The sequence below is a fragment of the Schistocerca gregaria genome, chromosome 9 (genome assembly GCF_023897955.1).
Source record: "Schistocerca gregaria isolate iqSchGreg1 chromosome 9, iqSchGreg1.2, whole genome shotgun sequence".
NCBI lineage: Eukaryota > Metazoa > Arthropoda > Insecta > Orthoptera > Acrididae > Schistocerca > Schistocerca gregaria.
In genome coordinates this window covers 245,040,281-245,067,346 of record NC_064928.1, presented here as the reverse complement: position 1 = coordinate 245,067,346, position 27,066 = coordinate 245,040,281, and the positions used below count along the sequence as shown (strand labels likewise).

Here is a 27,066-nt window from a genome sequence, read left to right as displayed (position 1 = left end):
GAGAGGTTGGTGGAATCACAGTTGTTTCAAACTGCGCAGGTATGGCCTCTTCTATTAACAGCCTTGCCTCTTCTAGTGACAACAGTCATTCATTCTGCTTGAGCAACTATCTACCCGTCTCTTCACTTCCTGGGAAGGAGGGGTACTGTCCTCATAAAGAAGGTAAGCAGAGGCCAACATGATTTCCCTCATAATTTCTTCCTCACATCATTTCATCCTGATGGTCACCAAATCCCTGGAGCAAAGCTTTCCACTGATATATATGCAATTCCATTTTTGACATAAATGAGTGTTCTAGGATTTCTAGCATAAATCAGCTTACCTATATTTCTCCAAGGCCTGAAATATCGCCTTTATATAGAAAGGGATTCTTGGTTAGGGCCATGTCCACCTCCTGTCTTTCCAGATGACAACACCAAGTGGCAGCTGCCCCTTTACTGCAACACCAGCAGTGTCCAACTTGCCACCACAGTCACTTCTGATGTCTCTGATTATCCTGACAGCAACCTGTGAGAACCCTAGGTACAATTTCAGGTCCTGTTCTCACATTGTCACCAGGGATTATTTGCTGACTTCCATGACAAGCGTTGGCCATCCGATATAATCTTTCGCACGATTACCCTGTGGTCCTTGTCGAGACATTTTGATTCTACACCAGCACTTTCTCAAAAAGAGTCCTGAAGAGCTCAGTTGCTGTCTCCTGCCATGGAGATATCTTAGGCACCATCTCCTTAAGCAGATCCTTTGTTTCCATCCTCTCGCCAACCAAGATACGAGCACCTTTGTCAAGATAGATTGACCTGAATTTGGAACTTGGACTTGTGTCCCCACCAACTGTCCTGGAGAGATCCATCTGAAAAAGCACCACCTACTGTGAGGTGATGCTGACCAGTGAATGTCCCTGTTGGATAACCACCCTCCTGAAAACCGAGATTGCAGTAGATTCCGAATTTTTTTCCTTGTGTTTTTCTGGATCCATTTATCTGAGAAATGGGAGTATGAGACTCCTCCCTTGTTCACTTGTTCCCCATCATAGAGGCAGAAGGGGCCTTAATATTTCCTTCACTCTGAGGAAGTCTTTCTTTGGAGCTCGTAGTTTCAAAACCTTTTATTTCCCTCCATTTACATTTAGGAAGCCATTCTTTAACTTCCTTTTTTGTTTGTTCTTTGAGAAATTATTCTTCTGAGCCTCAGATGAGGATTTGATCCAGACCTGGTGCAACTTCTCAGTGACCATTTCCACTTCTTGTACCTGTCTGTCACCTGATCTATTTGTGGAAATAGCTTTCATCATAGGTTTCAGCCCCAATATCTGGACGTTTGAGGTGTCATCTTTTGTTGTGTTTTGTTTCATGTTATCCATTATGATCCTATGAGAATTAGGGATTTATTTGTTTGACGCCACAGAATCCCACACACTGCAAGCCTAATTATGTAGGGAAGTCGCCCAGCATCCCTGAGGTTCCATTAATGATACATCTTCCCACATGTCATGCACTCTAAACATGCGTTGCATCACACCTTGGAGTTTTGCTATCTAGGAATTGGGGAATGCTGTGGGAGTGGACATGAGAGAGATTGTGCAGAAGGGTGGGGGGGGGGGGGGGGGGGGGACATTATGGGACTCTCTCATCCAGTTCATCTGCTGAGGCTCATCCAGGAAACACTGGCAGTAGCTCTGGTACCGCAGGTGTAAACTTAAGCTTCTTGCAAACATGCAAGCCACTCTGCATGTACAGACAGTGCTTCTACAAGATAATGTCTCCAGAGAAGGAGTAACAGAGAGGGTGAGTCATTTCTCCATCTAGTATTATATCTGAGACTGTTTCTGTTATGCTCTACTTGTGATTTCCTGTTGACAACAAACTTCAACTGGTTCAAATGGCTCTGAGCACTATGGGACTTAACTTCTGAGGTCATCAGTCCCCTAGAACTTAGAACTACTTAAACCTAACTAACCTAAGGACACCACACATATCCATGCCAAGGCAGGATTTGAACCTGCGACCATAGTGCTCGCATGGTTCCAGACTATAGTGCCTAGAACCACTCGGCCACTCCAGCTAGCACAACAAACTTCACAGAGGAGTATATGTACTGTGATACTATTGCCAAAATGCCAAACTGCTTTTATACTTCAAGAAGAAAGAGTAACCTCTTCAAGATTTAACTTAACTAATAACCAAAACTTTTAAGTGTCACTTAGTAGAACTGGGTGTACTGCTGGTGGCTCACATCTTCTCAGCACAACATTTCGATGCTGTAACTCGGTGTCTTTATCACGTCCTTCCTGAGATTGGTCACTTTTCTGTCCCGTCCACTGTCACTGCTTCTTGTCATGGTACCCATCTTGAAGTGATCCCCATTCTGTCTGCGATGATGCTACGAATGTGATGTCTTAAGTTGGTGAAAGCACCACATTAGTGGACATAAGATATAAGAAAAACTAGACATACCAGGGTATGACAGGCCGCTAAATCAGCAATAGCAGGACAATGCCTGGAACTTTAACACACCGTGAAGTATGATAAAACCAAGATCCTGGCTCAAAACCTTAGATTCTGGGACAGTTTCATCAGTGAATCTAATTGAAATCAAGATGGTAGGGAACCTGATCAAACTGGGAAGCAAGATACCAGCTCAGTACAGCACAGAATCCACCTTTGGAACTACTGCAGAAACACTGGGAAAAGTTACCTGGTCTGGTAATGAACCTCAGAAGACTGGTGTCATAATTATCAGTATCAGGCGTCATAAAGAGCACCAGGTGGAAACATTCTCCTTGAGGGACAGCCATAGTGGTCACTGAAAAGACATGAAACAACTTCAATGACCTGAAACCTCATGCACTGCACAACTTGGGAGGACACATAATACGGAATACTTGACAGGGGCTACCACCGCACGAAATTACTGTGGTGTGTGCAGACATAATATGCAACTCCAGCAGCAGCATGATGATGCAGGAATCAAATCTCACAGGCACGTGCTGAAATCAGAATACCAGGAGGGTGATATTGACGGGAGAAAGCTGCTGTGGTCACAAACAGTGCAAGAAATGTCTACAGCTCCAGGGTAGTAATAGAAATGTGCCTGCTGGGTGCGGACCTAATACAGAATGCCATGGGATGGCTGCCACTATGGAAGACAACCGCAACAGGTGCAGTCGGAATATGGAATACCTCAAGATGGATACCAGTGAAGGAAACAGCCACAGTGAGTGTGGACAGCACAGTAAACACTAAGCACTGGGTGGGCATCAATATGGGACTCAGCCACAAAAGTGAAGATGCTGGCCACCAGCAGTACACCCAGTTCTACATAATGACAATGTATCACTGGGAAAGTTTAAGAAATTACAATTTTAAGTTTCTGAAAATGGTGTGATTTGAAATAAACTGAACTTAGGACTTCCTCAGGAATGTGACCTCAGACTTGTTGCCCTGCCGGTTTCTTATCCAGGTGGTCCAGCATGTCTGTGTCTTCCGGAGACAGCTCAAAGTCAAACACCTGCAAGTTACAGAACATGTTCATCCAACACATTAAGTATGATTCAGCATAACGGCTATGCAGTTTTAAGGGAATACTGTATTCAGGTACTCTCAGAACCCAGAGAACCTACTCGGATGACAGCTCAATTCTCATACACTGATGAGCCAAAACATTACGATCAACTTTTTAAAAGGCCATTGGTCCACTTCTGGAAGGCAACTCAGCAGTTATTCTGCATGTCATGGATTCTACAAGTACTTGATAAGTTTCCAAAATTTATTATACCAGATGCCTACACACTGGTCACACACTTACCACACCATAAAGGCCATTGGTTTGTGGGTGCGAAGCTGGCACCCAATAGCATCCCCATTGGGTTTCATCGGATTCAGAAAAGCCAAATTTGATGGCCAAAATATCAGCTTGAGTTCACTATCACACTCCAAAAACCATTGAAGCACGTTTCTCGCCTTGTGACTTCAGCAGTTATCCTGGTGGAAGATGCCATCACTGTTGAGGAAGACATCGAGCACAAGGGGTTACAACTGGTCCCTAATAATGTTCACACAGTCCACAGCTGTCACAATGCCTTCGATTACTAATGTGAGTCCCACAGAAGCTCAGGTGAATGTCCCCAATAACACAATAGTGCTCTGACAGGCCTGTGTCCGTGGTGCACCATCGACCTGCTTTAAAAAAAAAAACAGGATTCATCCGACCAAGTGACACAATTCAACTCATCCACAGTCCAGTCTTGATGATCCCGTGCCCTCTCTAATGATGATGTTAGGTCAACATGGGAACACGCAGGGGTCCTCTGCTGCCAAATACCATGTTCAACACTGTGCACCGAACAGTGTGCTCTGAAACACTTGTGCCCTCGCCAGCACTGTATTCTGTCATTGGATCTGCTGCAGATTGCCATCTGTCCTGATTTAGGGAGTGGCCAGATCTCCAATCCCTATGTTCTGTGATGAGGTACGGATGTGCAACTTCTTGTCACATACTCATGGTTTCAGCATTCTTTCCACAGATGCTCACAACAGTAGCACATGAACAGCCAACAAGTTTCACCATTTCTGAGATGCTTGCTTCCGGACACTGGGCCACAACAGTCTGGCTTTTGTCAAACCTGCTTAAGTCGGTGGATTTCCGCATTTGCCCCACTTACTCCTGATCCTTATAATGATTCCCCATTTGTCTCTGGTCCTCTCATATACTTCTCTTAGCATATCACGTGCCCTCACCACCACCTGGTGGCATACAAGCTTGCAGTGGGCAGTGGTCATAATGTTTTGTCTCATCAGTCTACAGTGCACGACGACAACCGAGCATCTCACATGGATGTCCTTGCTGTAGTCTTCAGACTGGACACTGGTTTTATGCAGCTGTCCATGTTAGTCTAGCCTCTCCATCTTTGTGTAATGACTGCAACCTATATCCACTTGAGCCTGCTTATTGTAGTGAGTCCTTGGTCTCCCTCTACAATTTTTACTTACCACACTTTCGTCATAAGACTGAAATTGTTTAACCCCTCAGGATGCATTCTGTCAGCTGATCCCTTCTTATAGTCAAGTTGTGACACCAATATCTTTATGCCCAATTTCATTCAGTATGTCCTCATTAGATGTTTGATGCACCCATCTAATCTTCAACCTTCTACTGTATTGCCCCATTTCAAAAGCTTTTGTTTTCTTATTGTTTAACAGCTTATCACCATGTTCCACTTTGTATGAAGCTACTTGAGACAAATACCTTTACAAGAAACAGATGGACTATTTTTTGTAACACAAGTGAGTGCATGACGTACTCTGTACACTTGTAAAGCTGTCTTTATGTTACCCAGGTAAACATGTATGAGCAAAATTCACAGTTTAATCTCATTTCAACTAAACAGTAATAAAATAAACTTTCATTACTTCACTCTGTTGCCACATACCAGTGTCACCCGATACTAATGATCCATTCAAAGCATTAAACAGTGTAGTTTCATCAGATCCCTGCCAATTGCTTATTTGATGACTAATTACCTTATAGATAACTGCCTCACTGTGGGATTATGTTGATACTTCAGAATTTGGATCATTTTCATTAATGATGCTCACTTGCAAGTATGACAACAGAACGTATCACTACGTTAGCTGAAGCAATGATTAAGAAATAGGTATGGGCCCACAGTTGTAAAACAACAGTAGAATGATACAAGACAATGTTATCTGTGACTGGTGCACTTTATATGTAAGCACACCTGCTCGATGGTTAAATTTACATTTACTGTTAATAAATTCTTGATTCTCCTGCTATCATCAAATGCATTTTATATTCTCTCTTCTCAATCAATGTCAGCTGTTTTCTGTCCTAATACCAAAACACATCTACTACTTTCACAGTCTCATTTGCTAAACTACTTCTCTCACAAATGTCCAGTTTAATTATACTGCATTCTATTACGCATATTTCACTTTTGTTCTTTTTTGTCTTGTGACCTATTTCAAGAGACTATCCCTTCTGCTCAATTGCTATTCCTAGTCCTTTACTCTCTGACAGAACTGTGAGCCACGCACGGTTCATGTTCAGGCCATTTATTGTTTGTCATCTTCAATTACGGTACTGTTGTGAGACAGGAGCAGCAGTTGAACTTTTGTTTGAGCCTGTTAGAGACCTTGAGGACACTATTTGTGTTTGTAAGGCACTCAAATTAGGGACAGTCAGGAGATAGGGTGTGGGCATAGTTAATGCATTACTCACAATAGGTCTTTTCATTCTCAACTGCGAATAGTTCTTTAACTTGTCATCTTCTGAGACTTAGCTCGGTGCCTTCTTCACTGCAGGGATGTCAGGTTGCCTGTCGGCATGTTCTTCCTCTGCCTAGTGATTTTGAGCAGGTGTCTTACTTTCCCCCTTGACCTAGCAAGGAGACTTGAGTTAGTCATCTCGTGGGGCTTAGGTTGGTCCATTCCTGGTGCAGGGATGTCGTCAGCCAGTGGGCGTGTTCCCTCTGCATGGACAGGTCTGAGCAAGCATCTCACCTGTGGCTTTCTCATGCCCACTGTCTTTTGCTTTCATTAAGGAGTTGTTCGTCAATTTCATTTCGCTATGTCACCCCCCGGGTTGATGTTTGAGGGGAGCAGGTTGAGTCATGCACGAATCATGTTCAGACCATTTACTGTTGGTCATCTTCAATTACAGTACTGCTGCATTTTCTTATTCCATTTAGTGGCATCACTAACTTCCTGCCTTACTTTCCTGTGAGTGGCATCAGCAGCGCGTATCGGTAAGTGCACTGTAGTACCATCTCTGGAGTGACCGATTGTACTTCTGGGTCATTGTGTGTCTGCCAGTCAGTTTGGCACGGACCAGCTGTGCAGCCAGGATGCAGCAGCAGTGAAGTCGGGGATGGAGCAGCAGTGAGGCACCGACAGCTTGTGCTCGGCGACCACTGGTGGCACACATGAACTGTCAGACAGAGGTGGATTGGAGTGGGATGACCGTTGGTTGGTCATTTGTTTGGTCATCTCATTGGCCACCATATACTTGTTCCTTTCATCATTTCCAGGCCTAGGCAAGTGGTTGGCTGGCATGGAACAGCGAGGAAATCTCCATGTTGCGTAATTTGGCCAGCCCTGTTGGCATCCTCTATGCTGTGTCAGAGTGTGTGGTGCTGTTCCCATTGCTATGAGGTTTGTGGCTCACTGATACTTGACATGGAAGTTGAGTTTGACTTAATTTACAAGCAAGTCACGAATGTTCATATTGTGTCATTTGGAGTTCATTGACAGCTGTTGGGATATTCCCACGAGCAACAGCGTGTATTTTCAAGTTGGCAAATTTTAGCCACCCTCTCGTAGAGTTTAACTGTAGTTGGTTATTTGAATTGAAGTGCACCAGCAGAATCTTCTGCCTTGTGGCCGTTAATGTTACTGTTACCTTCTCTGGCCATTGACATAAATTCGGGCAGTGTAGTTTCCTCATCGTGTTGTTGCTATCGAGCACAGTGTGTAGTTTGACATCTCAATGTATAATTGGCTGTGGGTGCCAATACCTTCTACGTTGTTCCATTGAACTCCCTGTTGTGTGTTGGTCGGGTGAAGCCTAGGTTATCTTGTCGGTGGGTCCATTGACTGTCTGTCGATTGGGTTGTCGTCAGATCGGCAATGGTTGGGCCGACTGCCTGTCTTAACTAAGTGAACATTAGTGTTTGAATTACAGGCTGACCCTCAGAGCTTCTGAGTGCCCTTGGGTGAACTGCCTTTTTTTGTTCGTTCTTGTTGTTTGTACTTGTGTGGCTTCTAGTTAATTTTTAGACTAAGGTTGTTTTGCCCTTAAGGTGTTAAATGGTTTGGGCCTTCAGCCTAATTTAAGAACCATTTTATGTAAAGCCTTTGGCATTTTTAAAATTAATGTTATTGAGTCTGAAGTGTTGAGCATCCAGCTGATTTTGAATTTAAGTTCTTTGCTCTTAAGGTGTCAGATTCCTTGGGCCTTGAGCCTAATTAAGGAACTGTTTTAAGACAAGGCTTTGCCTTTTAAATTTCTGGTTTTGGTTGAGCTTTCAAAGTTGTTGGCTTTCAGCCATTTTTAAATTAAAATGGTTTTGCCCTTAAGGCATGAGATTGTACAGCACATTCAGCCGCAAATTAAGTTCCAAAAATAAAGCTGTGATATTTTTTTAAAAAAAATAATTTTTCTTGTCTCTTGCAATGTTGGAGCAAATAAATGGTTTTATGTTCAAGTGTAACTCACAATCACTTATTTTGGCCCCTTTGCACAACATAAACTACTGTCCTGTCCTGTGGGTTTAGCAGGGCATCTCAAACTACAAAAAATCTTCAAGTTTTTATTTTTTCTCCTTGAAATAAATAAGGCAAAAGTAATTTGTTTTTTACCAGTTACAGCAGATAAACCAAGGGGAACAAGAACTTCCAGCAGGGAAAAGTTGGGTTTTTAAATTCCATAAATTCATACGCAACTGGGTGAGATCACAAAAATTCACCTTTCAGTAGAGTTTGCGGGAGAGGGGGGGGGGGGGGGGGGGGGGGGAGCAAATAATCTTAATAATCTTAGTGCTGGTGGTGTTGGGATCAAGATGTTACATACGGTAACATTGAACCCATCATTAAGTATTTGCTCATTTATAATGAATTAATTTTATTTTGATCATGTCGGTACAAACACATCTGCTCAAATACAGAGTTCGGAACACACTGAGATCAACAGTTTTCAAAGAAGTTTGTTCTCAAAGATTAGGTGGTCGACTCTTGCAGTAGATAATTGCCACAGTGGTATTGGGCATCAAATTAGTAGCTTACAAACATTACTTGTCATTGTGCCCTGATATGAGGGTTGTTCTACCTCAGATCCTTCCCACCACTCCTTAAACGGTATTCCATTGCCCACCCAACCTCCTCAGCATCCTAGTCTATACAAATGGCACTCCCACTCCCAGCTGCTTACCCTGTGGAAGATCCCAGTGCATGACTTACCAATCCACCCACACAGTACCTCCTACTCCAGTCCTATCACAGGTGTATCCAATCCCATCAGAGGTGAGGCAGCTCCATCACATACCAGCTCTGCTGCAAACACTGTATATCCTTTTACGATGGTACCACTACCGACCAGCTGTCCAACAGGATGCACAGCCATTGCCAAAGTGCAGTTGACAGCAATGTAGACTACCCTGTGGTGCAACATGCAGCAGAACATAACATGCTCAATTTCCACTCCACCACCAGCTTTTCTGAACTGCGCAGATGGGAATTATCCTCACAACACATTCTCCACTCCCAGAATTATCCCGGCCTCAGCCTACGGCAACCTACTGTCTCCAAAGCCTTCACCCAACAGTTACCCCCCCCCCCCCCTGCCCTATCACCCCCTCCCTATTCTCATCCCCTCACCCTCTTGCCTCTCCTGCTATCCCCTTCCTCTTTCCCCATCCCCTCCAAATTACTGCTTCTGTTTTATGTGACAGCTGCATTCTGGTGCAAGCTGCCAGAGATGGCATTTATGTGTGCACGAGGTGCACTTGCTTGTGTGAATAAATGTATGTATATTTCCTTTACTGAAGAAGGCTTTCGCCAAAAGCTAATGAGTAAGTGTCTTTCTGTTGCACCTGTCTGCAGATCATAATTGACAACAAGATAACCTATACATAATATATTATATTAGTATTATTTGCTGTTCCATAAAAAAAGTGAGTGTTGATGGGAAAGAACAAAAACTAGCCTAAGAAATATGGAATAAAGGTGCTGTTTTTGTTGTTATCTATTGACTGAAAACTGGTTTGATGCACCCTGCATGCTACTCTATCCTGTGAAAGCTTGTCTATGTCTGCTTAACTATTACAACCTAAATCTGTTTGACACTGTTTAATGTAGTCAAAATTCGCCTACCTCTACATTTTTTACACCTCCCACAGTTCACTCCATATCCAAGTTGACTTTTTCTTGTTGCCCAATGAGATATCATATCAATCCTTAACTTCTTTTAATCAAGTTGTGATATCCCCCCCCCCCCCCCCCCTTCTCCCCACTCGATTCAGTGTCTCTCCATTAGTTATTTTACTTACCCATCTAATTACAGCATTCTTCTGCGACACCACATTTCAAAAGTGTCTGTTCTTTTTTCATCTGAACTATTTACCATCCACATTTCACTTCTGTACAAGGCATCACTTGAGTCAAATACTTTCAGAAAAGACCAAAATGACCATGATACTTACTTTAGAGATGAACAAAATTATGTCTGTGTGTCACTAAACACAAGTCTCTCAGCGTTGCCTCTTCAGTTAAATCTGGCAGATATCTAAAACTCTTTTAGTGATTTCCATGGCAAGTTGACTACAGTACAGTTCTTTCTCTCACAAATTAGTTGATGCTATTTTACTTTTTGATTGTAGCAAATGTGTCATCATATTTCCCATCGTATCACCTCCTTCAGTTTTAGAGACTGAAAGCCACTGTCCACTCGAGTGGGTACAAAACCATAATGGGTCATGTCCACTCAGGTATACCATTCAGAATTTTTTGTATAGCATATTAATGATGAAGTAAACGGTAGGATAAATGGTAGCATTGGTAGCATTGGTAGGAAAAGAAACATAAATGAATGTTTGAGACAGAGACTGGGAGCTGATGATCTCTCTTTGTTTTTTGTTTATCTGCCTGTTTGTTTTGCACATTATTACAACTGCACGTCATTCAGTGTCAGTTCATTGTGTATTGTATAACTTTAGAAAATGTAAATTGCAGTTTATAAGTAGTAACAATTGGTTGATCATGTAACTTCTGCACTTTTATGGAACCAAAGCAATTACTTGTTATGCAAGTTTACACAAATCAAAAATATATATAATTATTGTTATTTTGTACTCAGTAGAGTGTTCTTCATCACAACCAAAGGCACGAGTGTCCTATTATTATTGATAAGTGTGAAAGTTGTTTATGACTATCAGAAACATGTTTTACATAAGCTCAGTGTGTATGTGTGTATGATAAATCTGTATCGCTTTTGCTACAACATCCCTCTGTTTCATGTTACAAGTCAACAATTTTTTATTAAATCTGAATTAAACATTTACAATACCAATTTTGAGACAAACAATTTTTATTTTTAAGTAACCAACAGGAAGATAACTATGTAGAACAAAAAAATATTCTATAGGACTTGCAGCCCTTTACATATATCCTCATTCAGTTTCTAGATGATTCACTGCTTCCGGTTTCTAATAGAGTTTGGTAAGACACTGATCACACACATGGACAAAGAAATCAAAATGAGGTAATTCCTGACATGTAAGCTACATACCTAATGTACAAGTAAAGCAGTTACAATGTTAACTGACGGAGACTACTAGGAAAACCTCTGTTGTCTATGTTTACTTATTGCAGACTATGACAACCTGCAGTGTGAAACTTCCTGGCAGATTAAAACTGTGTGCCAGACCGAGACTCAAACTTGGGACCTTTGGCTCTACCATCTGAGCTACCCAAGCATGACTTACTTTCGCCAGTACCTCGTCTCCTACTTTCCAAACTTCACAGAAGCTCTCCTTATCTATCAGGGATTGTTTCCTGTAGTTTTCCCCCAAGTAGAAAATTCACTTTGTGTATATGGAATTCTGTTGTTTGTACTGAGAGTTGTAGAACTACTGCAGGGATCATATGATGTATTGCCTGCAGTATTTTTACAACTCTCGATACAAAGAACAGAATTCCGTATACACAAAGTGTCTTTTCTACTTGGCGGCAAACTACAGGAAACAAAACAGGTCATATGGACATAAGGCCAGAATGTGCTCCAGTCGAACATGGAGATAAAAGCTGTTTAATACTGTCGCTTTAAATTATTGAAAGCACTTGTGAGAACACAGCAGGCAAGTGGGAGTGTCCTGCCTTTACTAGTGTTTTAGTGCCACACTCAGGAAGGCAGTAATGTTGTCTATGGCAGCAGTGTGCACACGTGTCAGCATTATATGTAGTAGGGAAGGGTGCTCATACACCAAGGCAGGGTATCCAGTTATAGCCTAACAACTTCTTCTGTTCCCCTCATGCCAAACAAAAACTATCAATTCCTTCCAAGACTAAGCTTTTGTAATATCAACATTAGAGGGGATAAAATTCAAGAATTATATTGAAACCACCTGAAATAGCATTTACAGAACAAAAAGAAACTGACAAATCCACTGTGCTTTGAAGGAATAAGTTGCCCTCATCCAAGAGGTTCTTTCCAGAAAAATAGTAATGCTCATTTGTAAGTACTGTAAAACTGATGTGAATGGACATCTCAGATCTTTTATTACCAGCTGTACTTTGAATAGTTTTCTGCTGGTGTATCTAAGGGATCATATGATGTATTGTGTGCAAAGTCGAGAAATTTCAGTAAAAGATGAAACGTCATTTCATTTACAAGTTATCTAAAGAACAGGATTTATTTATTTATTTATTCATCCATGGAACAATATATATTATTGGATGTCATCAGTTTATAATACATGAGCACACATTTCCATTTACAATGAAACAGATTTCTCATATTTTGTGTAGTTTTTATAACTAGTCATACACACATTTATAGTTACATCATATTTTGGTGATAATGTCATATGTTGCTAATAATCTACATCTACACTCCTGGAAATGGAAAAAGGAACACAATGACACCGATGTGTCAGAGCCACCATACTTGCTCCAGACACTGCCAGAGGGCTGTACAAGCAATGATCACATGCACGGCACAGCGGACACACCAGGAACCGCGGTGTTGGCCATTGAATGGCGCTAGCTGCGCAGCATTTGTGCACCGCCGCCGTCAGTGTCAGCCAGTTTGCCGTGGCATATGGAGCTCCATCGCAGTCTTTAACACTGGTAGCATGCCGCGACAGCATGGACGTGAACCGTACGTGCAGTTGACGGACTTTGAGTGAGGGCGTATAGTGGGCATGCGGGACGCCGGGTGGACGTACCGCGGAATTGCACAACATGTGGGGGGTGAGGTCTCCACAGTACATCGATGTTGTCACCAGTGGTCGGCGGAAGGTGCACATGCCCGTCGACCTGGGACCGGACCGCAGCGACGCCCAGATGCACGCCAAGACCGTAGGATCCTACGCACTGCCGTAGGGGACTGCACCACCACTTCCCAGCAAATTAGGGACACTGTTGCTCCTGGGGTATTGGCGAGGACCATTTGCAACCATCTCCATGAAGCTGGGCTACGGTCCCGCACACCATTAGGCCATCTTCCGCTCACGCCCCAACATTGTAGACCCGCCTCCAGTGGTGTCGCGACAGGCGTGAATGGAGGGACGAATGGAGACGTGTCGTCTTCAGCGATGAGAGTTGCTTCTGCCTTGGTGCCAATGATGGTCATATGCGTGTTTGGCGCTGTGCAGGTCAGCGCCACAATCAGGACTGCATACGACCGAGGCACACAGGGCCAACACCCGGCATCATGGTGTGGGGAGCGATCTCCTACACTGGCCGTACACCTCTGGTGATCGTCAAGGGGACACTGAATAGTGCACGGTACATCCAAACCGTCATCGAACCCATCGTTCTACCATTCCTAGACCGGCAAGGGAACTTGCTGTTCCAACAGGACAATGCACGTCCGCATGTATCCCGTGCCACCCAACGTGCTCTAGAAGGTGTAAGTCAACTACCCTGGCCAGCAAGATCTCCAGATCTGTCCCCCATTGAGCATGTTTGGGACTGGATGAAGCGTTGTCTCACGCGGTCTGCACGTCCAGAACGAACGCTGGTCCAGCTGAGGCGCCAGGTGGAAATGGCATGGCAAGCCGTTCCACAGGACTACATCCAGCATCTCTACGATCGTCTCCACGGGAGAATAGCAGCCTGCATTGCTGCGAAAGGTGGATATACACTGTACTAGTGCCGACATTGTGCATGCTCTGTTGCCTGTGTCTATGTGCCTGTGGTTCTGTCAGTGTGATCATGTGATGTATCTGACCCCAGAAATGTGTCAATAAAGTTTCCCCTTCCTGGGACAATGAATTCACGGTGTTCTTATTTCAATTTCCAGGAGTGTATGTTACATATTCTTTTACAGTATAACAACTTTCACTTACTAAGAAGGTTTTAAGCTTTTGTTTGAGAGTGAGGGGCTTATTTATTTCTTTAATTTCCTGTGGTAATTTGTTATACAGTTTTATCCCATTATGAAATATACTTTTTTGCATCTTTGCCTTGTTCTTTCTATCTAGATGGATGTGGTGACAAGATCTTGTTTCATGGTAATTTATTAGGCTGTTTGTGTTATATATTTTGAAATTTTTCTTAATGAACATTATGTTCTGAAAGATACACTCACAAGAAACAGTTAGAATCCCTAGCTCTCTAAATAATTCTAGACAGTGGGCCCTGTTGTTGCTGTTTGTTATTATCCTTATGGCTCTTTTTTGCTCTTTGAACACAGTTTGTATGTTACTAGTACTTGTTCCCCAAAACATGATCCCATAGCTGAGGACTGAGTGTAGATATCCGTAATATGTTATTTTAAGACAGGTATTATTGCATACCGGTGCAAGGACTCTAAGAGCATAGCATGCTGTGGATAATCTCTTTGCCAAAATGTTGACATGGTTTGTCCATTTCAGTTGGCTGTCTACATTCATCCCTAAGAATTTGGTACTTGTTACACAATCTAATTCATTATCATTAACTTTTATTCTAGTGGCGTTGTGTTTTTTGTTCAATTGGAAGTTAATGTAGTTAGTTTTCTTTACATTTAGGGTTACTTTATTTTTAATGACCAGTTGTGGACATCATTGAGAGCCTCGTTTGCTCTTTCTGACAGTTGTGTTTGATTTTCACCTGTTATTACTATGTTGCTGTGATCAGCAAAAATATTTTTTCTCCATGTCTGATACTTTGTGGGAAGTCGTTAATGTATATAATAAACAATGTTGGGCCTAGTACACTTTCCTGTGGGATGCCTATATTCACATGTTCTGGGTCAGACAGGTGTTTTACAAAAGAATTGCTTGAAACTTGTGATATCTCAACGCACTAAACTCTGTTTTCCAAGTATGATTTGAACCACTTCTTTGCTCACCTCTTATTCCTATTTGCCCTAATTTATGAATTAAGATTTTGTGGTCAAATGTATCAAAGGCCTTTGACAAGTCTAAAAAGATACCACTTACATTTTCACCTTTGTCCAGTGCTTCTAAAATTACATTAGTGAACTGTGCTATAGCACATTGTGTGCCTTTTCCGGGCCTAAAACCAAATTGGTCATTGGAAAGGAGGTTATACTTATTCAGGTAATTTAACAGTCTCTTTTTGACTAGTATTTCTATTATTTTAGAAGTGATAGACAGTATAGAAATCGGCCTGTAGTTCTCTACAGTTTCCACATCTCTGTTTTTAAGGACAGGTATAACTTGTGCTTGTTTTAGGTACTCCGGAAAGTATCCAGATTAGAAAGATTCATTAATTATGTCTGTTAATGGGCCCTTTATGGAGTCTATACATTCTTTAATTACACAGACTGGGATTTCATCAAGTCCTACTGAAGTTTTATTTTTTAGTTGGTGTACTACAAGTGCCACCTCCCTTTCTGTAGTTGGCAAGAGCACCATTGAGTTCGTTGGCTGGTTCTGAGCAGGTAAATCATATGTATCTGGAAATTTCTGCTCTAATTTTTTTGCAGTACTACTGAAATATGAGTTTACAAAATCAGCTAATTTTTTAGGGTTACCTACTGGTACATCTTTATTTTTAATATGTGAATTGAGGTCCTTTTAGCAGAGTTAGATGTTTCCTGTTTGATGATGTTCCAGGCTGCTTTGCTCTTGTTTTCAGCTTGAAGAAATATTTTGTTGTTTGAAAGTTTTTTTGTAGCTAGCAGTACCTTTCTGTATATATTCCTGTACTTTTTGTAGAATTGCAGAACTTCTGGGTTAGATTGATTATTTTTTATGGAGTTGAGATATCTAAGCGTTTCTGGGGATTTTTTGATACCTGTAGTCACCCATTGATATCTCTTTGTAGTTTTAATTTGATAAAGAGTTTTGGGAAACATCTCTTCAATTCCTAGTTTAAAAATTGACATGAACTTGATAAATTTCTGATTTGCATTAGTTTCTGCATAGACTCCCCCCCCCCCCTCTCCCCCATTCTGGCTGGGATTTAAATGATTTAAAGTCATACAGGGCTGATTTGGAAAACATTCTTTTGTATGTACACAGCTTAGGAAGACTTTCTACATGAATGTTAGTTTTTTGAAGATTGAGCAGAGGTTGTCTGATAGGCCCATGTTTTGGACAAAAATATGACATTTTTTACTATCAATATCTGTAGCTACATGATCTATAGATGAGGAAGATTCTTTCGTTATTCTAGTTGGACAATTAACAAGGGAGGATACTCCATAATAGCTTAGAATATTGACATATATGTTGCTAGCCTTATCAGGCTTCATTGTATTAATGTTTAAGTCACCACAGATAATTTCATTTGCTTTTGGTCCAGAAACCTTGTCTAAGCTTCGATTCAGTTTTGAGAAAAATATATCAATGTCTCCACTGGGAGAGCGGTACACACAGCATATGACTAATTTTTTTACTATGCCAGGTCCTATTATTTCAACAGCGGAAAGTTCAAAATGTTTGTCCTCACCTAGATCTAAAAGATCATATCTAACTTTAAATGACATACCTTTTTTTACATAGATACATGAACCTCCACCATTCATTGACATTGTGCTATAGTAACATGCAAGGTCATATGAGGCTAATGCAATGTGTTCAGTTTCCTTCCCTTTGCAACATTGTTCGGTGATACACAAAATTTGGCTATCAAAAGTTTCCAATTCTACTTCTAGCTGCTGTGCTTTGTTCTTTATGGCTTGAATGTTTTGGTGAAACACTGTTAGGCACTTGTTTTCACTTATCTTGGTGGCGTCCTTCGCTTTAGACCTGATGCTAAAAAATCCTTTAGATGAGCTCTTGGCACAGTTATTCTTCTGTTGATGGCAGTTAGACTTGGAAGTTGGTGTATCTGAAGGTATCTGCCTTATGTTAGTCTTGTAACTGAGGCTGGGTACCAAACATCCTGCAGAGTTGTAAGTTTCCTGGTTCTTGTACTTCTTCTGTTTGCTTCTGTTACTGCTGATGATGGTGAAGCTGGTGAAAAGTCTTTCACTGTTGAAGACTGAGGAGGGGCCAATACTGATGAAAGGTCATTGGCTGCTGGCACATCAGGCATTTTTTTTTTTTTTTTTTCCTTGTTAATGATGCAGTTACGTAGTATGTAGCTGCTTCTGCTGAAGCTGCTTTGGAAACTTCTGTACTAGTTGAATCATTTATTTCAGCTGCTTTTGAGGAAAGTGGAGATTCTAGTGTGGGACCTGTTGTCAGTGATTCATTTTCATTTTATTGTTGGAATTTTTCAATTGCTGTGTTTGGTGGTGGAAGTCAAGTGAAAAACAGCCTATAGTTTGCATTTTGAAGAATGAATACTCAAAGCAGTGTGTTTAGCTCATCATCTGGTTTTTCACCAGCTGTGTACCTCAGGCTGCCATCAGGAGCTGGGACAAGGAACTACGTACCGGGGCACATATACAGCCATTCTCTGCAAACCGCTGTCACACAGGTAATAAACGGTACTTCCAATTGCACCACATTTTAGTATTTCTTACTGCTCCATTAACATATGGAGTGTGAGGAGAATGATTGCATAAATGCCTCTGTGTGGAGTCTCATTAGTCTAACCATATCTTTGTGGCTCCTATTGCACTGATACGTAGATAGTTGTAGTGCACACAGTCACTAGAAAAAGTTTCAAGACTGGATTAACAATACATAAAAAAATGTGAAGATGGCAATTTTAATGCTTCTGGTGTTGTATGCAGTCTTCCCTTGACTTGAGTACAAGCCACAGAACATTCATAAAGTCATACAAAACTATCAGAAAAGTCCTTCTTTGAGATATCGTTCCACTTGTGTGTCATATTGGCTCAAATGTCAGTTATGTCATCGAAATGTTGACCCTTCATGCGAATTTCTACACTTTGTCATTCTGTCCTAGGTTCATATTAATAACACTGAGTCTTGTCAACTGTAAAGATTTATTCCAGGAAAGATATGCCCACATTTTGCATATCAGTCAAGTTGCAGAAGGTATCCTCAGGGCATTGTTTTCGTTCAGAAATCAAGCTACAGGAGCAACTTTGCACACATTTCTCTCTTCTCCAAAATATTCTGCATATATAAGACATATATAAGACTTGATTTAGAGGTGTTCCTCCAATGCAATTTGTGACACAACACTGCCGCGCTATGTCTCCATGTCCACTACTTAAACTATCTGCTTGCGACTGGTTGGTTGAATGAACATCTGTTGTTTACAGCTGTTAGTGGAATCTGTCACTGTAGGTACTGCACTGACATGGCTTGTATGCCAGATATGAAGCTGGTTTGGAAAAAAAAGGCCAACTAGCTTTGTGAGTAACCTCTCTTGTAGACTGACTGACTGACTGACTGTATTCTACCAGAAAACTGAAGTCTGCCATCTGGCTTACCTATGACTGAATCTACGTCACAGTTCTATTCCATATCCCTAAACACTGTTAACCCAGGTATTTGTATTAGTTTACTGATTCCACTTGTGATTCACTAAAATTACAATCTTTGGATACCACATTTTTATGTTTTGAGAAGTGCATGATTTTACATTTATGGACATTTAAAGCAAGTAGCCAACCTTTGTACCATTTTGAACTCTTATCAAGTTTTTAAGTAGTGTTTATGAAGCTTTTTCCATACAGTGCTTCCATATAGATAATAGCATCATCAGTGAAAAGCCTGAGGCTAGGAGAGACTGCCATATCTTGGTGATACTGTAACCAGGAAGACATGATGTTTTACAGTTGGTGTTTCAATGTAGAGACTGATCTTAGAATCATATGAAGGAACAGGCACTAGAGACTGCCACTAGCAGCTTCCACCATTTTGTACTCTTTTTGTATTTTGAGACATGAGGGTCTGTTCTATGCAGCCTTCGTAAATATGATGAGTTCTACATAATGAAGTGTCACTTAACGTATTAAAGCTATCTGAAGGGTACTGTTAATTCCTCAATTACAGAGTTTCAAGATGAGTACAATTACTTATATTTTTAATACTAGTTACATAATGTGTGGACAGTTAAGCTATACTTCTTAAGCCATGCAGCATCTTGTATCTTGAAACAGAAGAACATCTACTATCATGGGACATGCAACAGTTGCAATTGAACTGAGTTTCTCTGTGTTCAAAATATAAATTTGTATTAGCTGCCAACGGTTTCCATTTCAAAATATTTTCAATGTGTAACTCCTTTTTGATAATACTACTTCTTAATTTGACCTCATTTATTGATTATTGGTGTGTATTGGAGCAATAACAGAACATAGAGACTATTGCATACCTTATTGACAAGATTTTCTCAATTGCAACACTTTTGAATTGTCATAGAATATTTGTTCCAAGGTACATGATCATGTTGTACCTTGGATTATTTTTCACATTTGGAAAAATCTTGGTTTTCCAGAGTACTTTTTGCAATTTAAGAAAATACTGTATCACACATGTAGTGAATGCTATCATTTATAAATAGAATAAGAAAGTATATTTAACTTCTAACAATGGAAAATCCAGGGCAGAATGACATCATTATGAAAAGTATATACTACTGCTCACCATATAATTGAGACATTGAGTCATAGACATCTACATGTACATCTACATCTACATCGATACTCTGAAAACCACCATGAAGTGCACGGTAGAAGGTATGTCCCCTCTACCAGTTATTAGGTTTTCTTCCTGTTTCATTCACGTATGGACCATGGGAGAATCACTGTTTGAATACATCTATGCATGCTGTAATTATTCTAATCTTACCATTGTTATCTCTATGTGAGCGATATGGAGGGGGTTGTAGTGTCTTCCAAATGTAGTCATTTAAAGATGGTTCATGGAACTTTCTAAGCAGATTTTCTCACAATTGTTTACATATATCTTCAAGAGTCTGCCAGTTAAGATTCTTCAGTATCTCTGTGACACTCTCCCACAGATCAAACAAATCTGTGACCATTTGTGCTGTCCTTCTCTGTACACATTCAGTATCCCCAATTAGTCCTATCTGGCACAGATCCCACACGTTTGAGAAATATTCTAGAATGGATTTCACAAGTAAACTATAAACAATCTCATTTGTAGACTGACTGCACTTCCCAGTATGCTATCAGCAAACCAAACTCTACCACTTGCTTTACCAACAGCTTAGCCTATTTGGTCATTCTATTTCATATCTGTACAGAGTATTACACCCAGGTATTTATATGAATTGGTCAAATCCAACAGTAATTCACTGTTTTTATGGTCATTGGGTACTACGGGTTTTTTTTTTTTTTTTTTTTTTTTTTTTTTTTTCATTTTGCGAAGTGCACAATTTTACATTTTTGAACATTTAAACCAAATTGTAAATCTGTCCACCACTTTGAAATTTTATCAGGATCTGACTGAATATTTATGCAGCTCCTTTCAGACAGCACTTCATTATAAATAACTGCATCATACGTGAAAAGCCTGATTTTACTATCAATATTGTCTACAAGGTCTTGAACATGCAACATGAACAGCAAGGGTCCCAACACACTTCCCTGGGGAACACCCAAAGTTACTTCTGCATCTGATGATGATTCTCCATTCAAGATAACTTTCTGTCTCCTCCATACCAAAAAGTCCTCAGCCTTGTCACAAATTTCAGCTGATACCCCATATGATTGTACTTTTAACAGTAAGCATAGGTGTGGTACTGCATCAAATGTTTTTCAGAAATCAAGAAATACAGCATCTACTAACTTCAGTACGTCATGAGAAAAGTGCGACTCGGGTTTCACATGATTGATGTTTTCAGACTCCATGCTGTCTGGCATGGTGGAGGTTATTCTGTTCAAGATATCTCTTTATTTTGGGCTCAGAATATGTCCTAATATTCTAGAACAAATCAGTGGCGACGATATTGGAAGATAATTTTGTGGATCACTTCTACTACGCTTCTTTTAGACAGATATAACCTGTGCTTTTCTCCAAGGACTGGGCACACTTTGTTGTCTGAGGGATCTATGATAAAATATAGGTACAAGAGGGGCTAAATCAGCTGCAAATTCAGTATAGAATCTGATAGGGATTCCATCAGGCCCTAGAATTTTGTTCATTTTTAACAATTTCAGCTGTTTCTAAACACCACTGACACTAATTCTTATTTTGCTCATCTTTTCAGGGGTACGAGGATTAAATTGTGGGAACACAAAAAGATTGTTAAACAAGTAAGCTTTCTGTGAAAAAGCCTCCTCTGAATTAGACAACATACACATACAAACTTCTGGAATACTTTACCCAAGAGGGCGCCACCATCATTTAAACATACAGTAAAGCTGCATGCCCTTGGGAAAATTTATGACTGTAGTCACCCCTTGCTTTCAGCCATTCACAGTAGCAGCACAGCAAGGCAGTTTTGGTTAGTGTTACAAGGCCAGATCAGACAATCATCCAAACTGTTGCCCCTGCAACTATTGAAAAGGCTGCTGTCCCTCTTCAGGAAACACATGTTTGTCTGGCCTCTCAACAGACACCTGTCAGTTGTGGTTGCACCTACAGTATGCCTATCTGTAATGCTGAGGCATGCAAGCATCCCCACCAACAGCAAGGTCCATGGTTCATGGGGGGGTAAAATAGTCCCCAGAGGTAAAATAGTCCCCATTTGGATCTCTGGGTGGGGAATACTCAGGAGGACGTTTGTTATCAGGGGAAAGAAAACTGGCATTCTACAGGTCGGAACATGGAATGTCAGATCTCTTGATCGGGCAGGTAGGTTAGAAAATTTAAAAAGGGAAATGGATAGGTTAAAGTTAGTTATAGTGGGAATTAGTGAAGTTTGGTAGCAGGAGGAACAAGACTTTTGGTCAGGTGAATACAGGGTTATAAATACAAAATCAAATAGGGGTAATACAGGAGTAGGTTTAATAATGAATAAAAACTAAGAGTACGGGTAAGCTACTACACAGAGCATAGTGAACACACTATTGTGGCCAAGATAGACATGAAGCCCACACCTACCACAGTAGCACAAGTTTATAAGCCAACTATTTCGGCAGATGACAAAGAAATGTATGATGTATGATGAAATAAAAGAAATTATTCACATAGTGAAGGGAGATGAAAATTTAGTAGTTATGGGTGACTGGAATTCGATAGTAGGAAAAGGGAGAGAAGGAAATGTAGTAGATGAATATGGACTGGGGGGAAGAAATGAAAGAGCTGCCTGGTAGAATTTTGCACAGAGCATAGCTAACAGTTGGTTCAAGAATCATAAAAGCAGGTTGTATACATGGAAGAAGCCTGGAGATACGAGAAGGTATTAGATAGATTATATAATGGTAAGACAGTGATTTAGGAACAAGGTTTAAAATTGTAAGACATTTCCAGGGGAAGATGTGGACTCTGACCACAATGTATTGGTTATGAACTGTAGATTAAAACTGAAGAAACTGCAAAAAGGTGGGAATTTAAGGAGATGGAACCTGGATAAACTGACTAAACCAAAGGTTGTACAGAGTTTAGGGAGAGCATAAGGGAATAATTGACAGAAATGGGGGAAAGAAATACATTAGATGAAGAATGGCTAGCTTTGAGGGATGAAGTAGTGAAGGCAGCAGAGGATCAAGAAGGTAAAAAGATGAGGGCCAGTAGGAATCCTTGGGTAACAAAAGAAATATTGAATTTAATTGAGGAAAAGAGAAAATACAAAACTGCATTAAATGAATCACGCAAAAAGGAATATGAACATCTCAAAAATGAGATCGACAGGACGTGGAAAATGGCTGAGCAGAGATGGCTAAAGGACAAATGTAAGGATGTAGAGGCTTATCTCACTAGGGGTAAGATAGATACTCTCTACAGGAAAATTAGAGAGACCTTTGGAGAAAAGAGAACCACTTGTATGAATATCAAGAGCTCAGACGGAAACCCAGTTCTAAGCAAAGAAGGGAAGGCAGAAAGGTGGAAGGAGTATATAGAGGGTCTATACAAGGGCAATGTACTTGAGAACATAATTATGGAAATTCAAGAGGATGTAGATGAAGATGAAATGGGAGATATGATACTGAGTGACGAGTCTGACAGAGCACTGAAAGACCTGAGCCGAAACAAGGACCCAGGAGTAGACAACATTCCATTAGAACTATTGACAGCCTTGGCAGAGCCAGTCTTGACAAAACTCTACCATCTGGTGAGCAAAATGTATGAGACAGGCAAAATACCCTTAGACTTCAAGAAGAATATAATAATTCCAATCCCAAAGAAAGCAGGTGTTGACAGATGTGAATATTACCAAACTACCAGTTTAATAAGTCGCAGCTGCATAATACTAACGTGAATTCTATACAGACGAATGGAAAAACCAGTAGAAGCCGACCTCGGGGAAGATCAGTTTGGATTCCGTAGAAATATTGGAACACGTGAGGCAATACAAACCCTACGACTTATCTTAGAACCTAGATTAAGGAAAGGCAAACCTACATTTCTAGCATGTGTAGACTGAGAGAAAGCTTTTGACAATATTGACTGGAATACTCTCTTTCAAATTATGAAGGTGGCAGGGGTAAAACACAGGGAGTGAAAGGCTATTTACAATTTGTACAGAAACCAGATGGCAGTTATAAGAATCAAAGGGCACGGAAGGGAAGTAGGGGTTGGGAAGGTTGTGAGACAGGGTTGTAGCCTATCCCCGTGTTATTCAGTCTTTATATTAAGCAAGCAGTGAAGGAAACAAAAGAAAAATTTGGAGTAGATATTAAAATCCATGGAGAAGAATTAAAAACTTTGAGGTTCACGGATGATATTGTAATTCTGTCAGAGACAACAAAGGAGTTGGAAGAGTAGTTGAACGGAATGGACAATGTCTTGAAAGGAGGATATAAGATGAACATAAACAAAAACAAAACAAGGATAATGGAATGTAGTCGAATTAAGTAAGGTGATGCTGAGGGAATTAGATTAGGAAATGAGACACAGTAAAGTAGTTTTGCTATTTAGGAAGTAAAATAACTGATGGTGGTTGAAGAAGAGAGGATATAAAATGTAGACTGGCAATGGGAAGGAAAGCGTTTCTGAAGAAGAGAAATTTGTTAACATCAAGTATAGATTTAAGTGTCAGGAAGTCGTTTCTGAAAGTATTTGTATGGAGTGTAGCCATGTATGGAAGTGAAACATGGACGATAAATCATTTGGACAAGAAGAGAATAGAAGCTTTTGAAATGTAGTTCTACAGAAGAATGCTGAAGATTAGATGGGTAGACCACATATCTAATGAGGAGGTATTGAATAGGATTGGGGAGAAGAGAAATTTGTGGCACAACTTGACTAGAAGAAGGGATTTGTTGGTAGGACATGTTTTGAGGGATTAAGGGATCACCAATTTAGTATTGGAGGGCAACATGGAGGGTAAAAATTGTAGAGGGAGACCAAAAGATGAATACACTAGGCAGATTCAGAAGGATGTAGGTTGCAGTAGGTATGGGGAGATGAAGAAGCTTTCACAGGATAGAATAGCATGGAGAGCTGCATCAAACCCGTCGTATGACTGAAGACCCCAACAATGACAACACATACAGACATGACCACTGCTTCCAGCTGCCGAGGCAGCAAACTTCCATTACAGGGCTGGCTTGAGGTTAAGTCTGAAAAGTGTTCCAAAGCACAATTCTCTCTCCTATCATACGTATTGTCTGTCGAGTTATTGACAGACAACATAAGCAGTAAGGCTCCCAACACACTTTCCTGGTGTACAAGTGATGTCTAATTGTGGAACGGTGGTTTATTCATCTCATGACATACATGTGCAATCCATCTGGTTTGAGTATAGCAGACACATCAAAAATTTATAATGAAGTTGAAATGATTTTTACACAACTAAATAATAGTACTAAAATAAATAACGACACTATAATGATATTTCTTGGGATATATAACACACTGCATTCAACTTAAATTTCCAGTTCGTCCTGCATGAATTCATCCAATGAGTAATAACATTACAGTGTCAGTGCCTCACTTAGCTTTCTTTTAAGGGGACCTAAATTCATCTAAGTTAACTTGTTTCCTTTTAATTTATAGTAAATTTTCATTCCCACCTACCTTGGCCCCTGGACATACAGTTTGAGGTGGTGGGTGGGAAGCATAAGTTTTTCTTTTTTACTTGTATCATGTGAATGAACAAAATGGTTTCCCTCAAATAATTCATGTCTGGTGTATTTCTACATAATCGAAGGTAAAATCATCTATGTTGCTGGGTCACATCGTGTTCGTCTTCAATTTGTTCACGTGGGATTGACATTTTGACACCTCTGTTGGGATCTTGTCTAGCATCTTCTGATGTTTCTGGTTTGACAACCAGCTGTATTGGGTTGAAATGTTAACTGTGTATGGAGAAATTGGAGAGGAAACTGGTGCAGCCCAGCAACCGGGAAGATTTACCTTCACTGAAGTAGAAGTAAATTAACTTGTGCAACATGGAGGTGTGTTGAGACCCTGGGAGTTCAGTTGCCAGGTGGGCAACATTAATAGTAACATGAGACTCTCTACAGTTGTTGCAGTCAGCTGTAACAGATTTCTGCAAGAAAAAAGCATTACAAATATCCACACAGATCTTCATAGGGTCTCAAACTGATGCAAATATTTGTGACTTGCTTTAAATATACAGAAATGTAACACACTGCTCTTCATAAAAGCCAGAAAAGTTACATCCTCTGAGTACACCATCTGTGAGTCACAACTGGAATCGGCCAACTCACACATATACCCATGTTTAACAGTTTGTGGGGATTTGAAATTAAGCAATGTCATAGGCTCTGTCATAGGCAAAGCATGTAGCACACATCAGTTCATTAGTAGGACACTGGGAGAATCAAGCAACGAAGGAGACTGATTACAAAACACTCACCCTTCCTATCTTAGAATCTTACTTAAGTGTGTGGAATCCACAAAAAATGGTCTAAAATGGGATATTCAGTGTGTATAAAGAAGAGCTGTACAATTCCTACAGGTTTGTTTGACTAATAGAAATGCTAAAAAACCCAACTTAGAAGACTGTTGAGGTTAGACATCTACTATCTCTCAAAGCCTGCTTACCAAGTCATGAGAGTCAGTTTTAAAGAGACTGTAAAGGTTCACCTACAATGAATATTTGTAGATAATTTTCTCCTTGTATAAATAACTAAGAATAGGAGAATATATTAAAGAATATTGCTCAAACACCAGGTGATCTACAAATAGGGGCTGTGTCATGTGTTAATGAATGTAAGAATATGTTCTAGAAAGAAATTTTGTAATGATGCCACACAGGATCAAGAAGTGCAGGGGGAGAAAAAAGTACCTGGCATAGATTTCATGAAAAAATATGACAGGGCAACAATACAATGGCAGTCACAGAGTGTCGGGACACCACTGCTGCTGAATGAGAAATATGAAATTAAATTATGTACAGTCAATCTTACATTTATATTCTTTATTGGTTGTTGGTTGGCATGATTTATTTACATTGCACCAGGCCAAGATTTTGTTCTGTTTACCACTGAATCTGACTTGCATTAAAACATTCCAAAGACAGTGAGGGAATGTAACGGGTGTTGCAAATAATATTTACTTCAAGGGGCAGATGTGGACTCTGACCACAATCTATTGGTTATGACCTGTAGATTAAAACTGAAGAAACTGCAAAAATGTGGGAAATTAAGGAGATGGGACCTGGATAAACTGAAAGAACCAGAGGTTGTACAGAGTTTCAGGGAGAGCATAAGGGAACAATTGACAGGAATAGGGGAAAGAAATACAGTAGAAGAAGAATGGGTAGCTCTGAGGGATGTAGTAGTGAAGGCAGCAGAGGATAAAGTAGGTAAAAAGATGAGGGCCAGTAGGAATCCTTGGGTAACAAAAGAAATATTGAATTTAATTGATGAAAGGAGAAAATATAAAAATGCAGTAAATGAAGCAGGCAAAAAGGA

General features: G+C 40.4%; 1 protein-coding gene across 3 annotated transcripts in view; it reads left to right on the top strand.

Annotated features, from left to right (window-relative positions):
- Positions 1-27,066, top strand: part of LOC126291663 (sulfotransferase 1B1-like) — an 80,012-nt gene that overhangs the window by 26,136 nt on the left and 26,810 nt on the right. The window contains exon 1 of one of the 3 annotated variants that reach the window (XM_049985243.1): positions 15,554-15,624. The exons of the other annotated variants lie outside the window; for them this stretch is intronic. The gene's annotated coding sequence lies outside the window, so the exon portion shown is untranslated. Of the gene's footprint in view, positions 1-15,553; positions 15,625-27,066 lie in introns of those variants that run through there. 3 annotated transcript variants of the gene reach the window in all.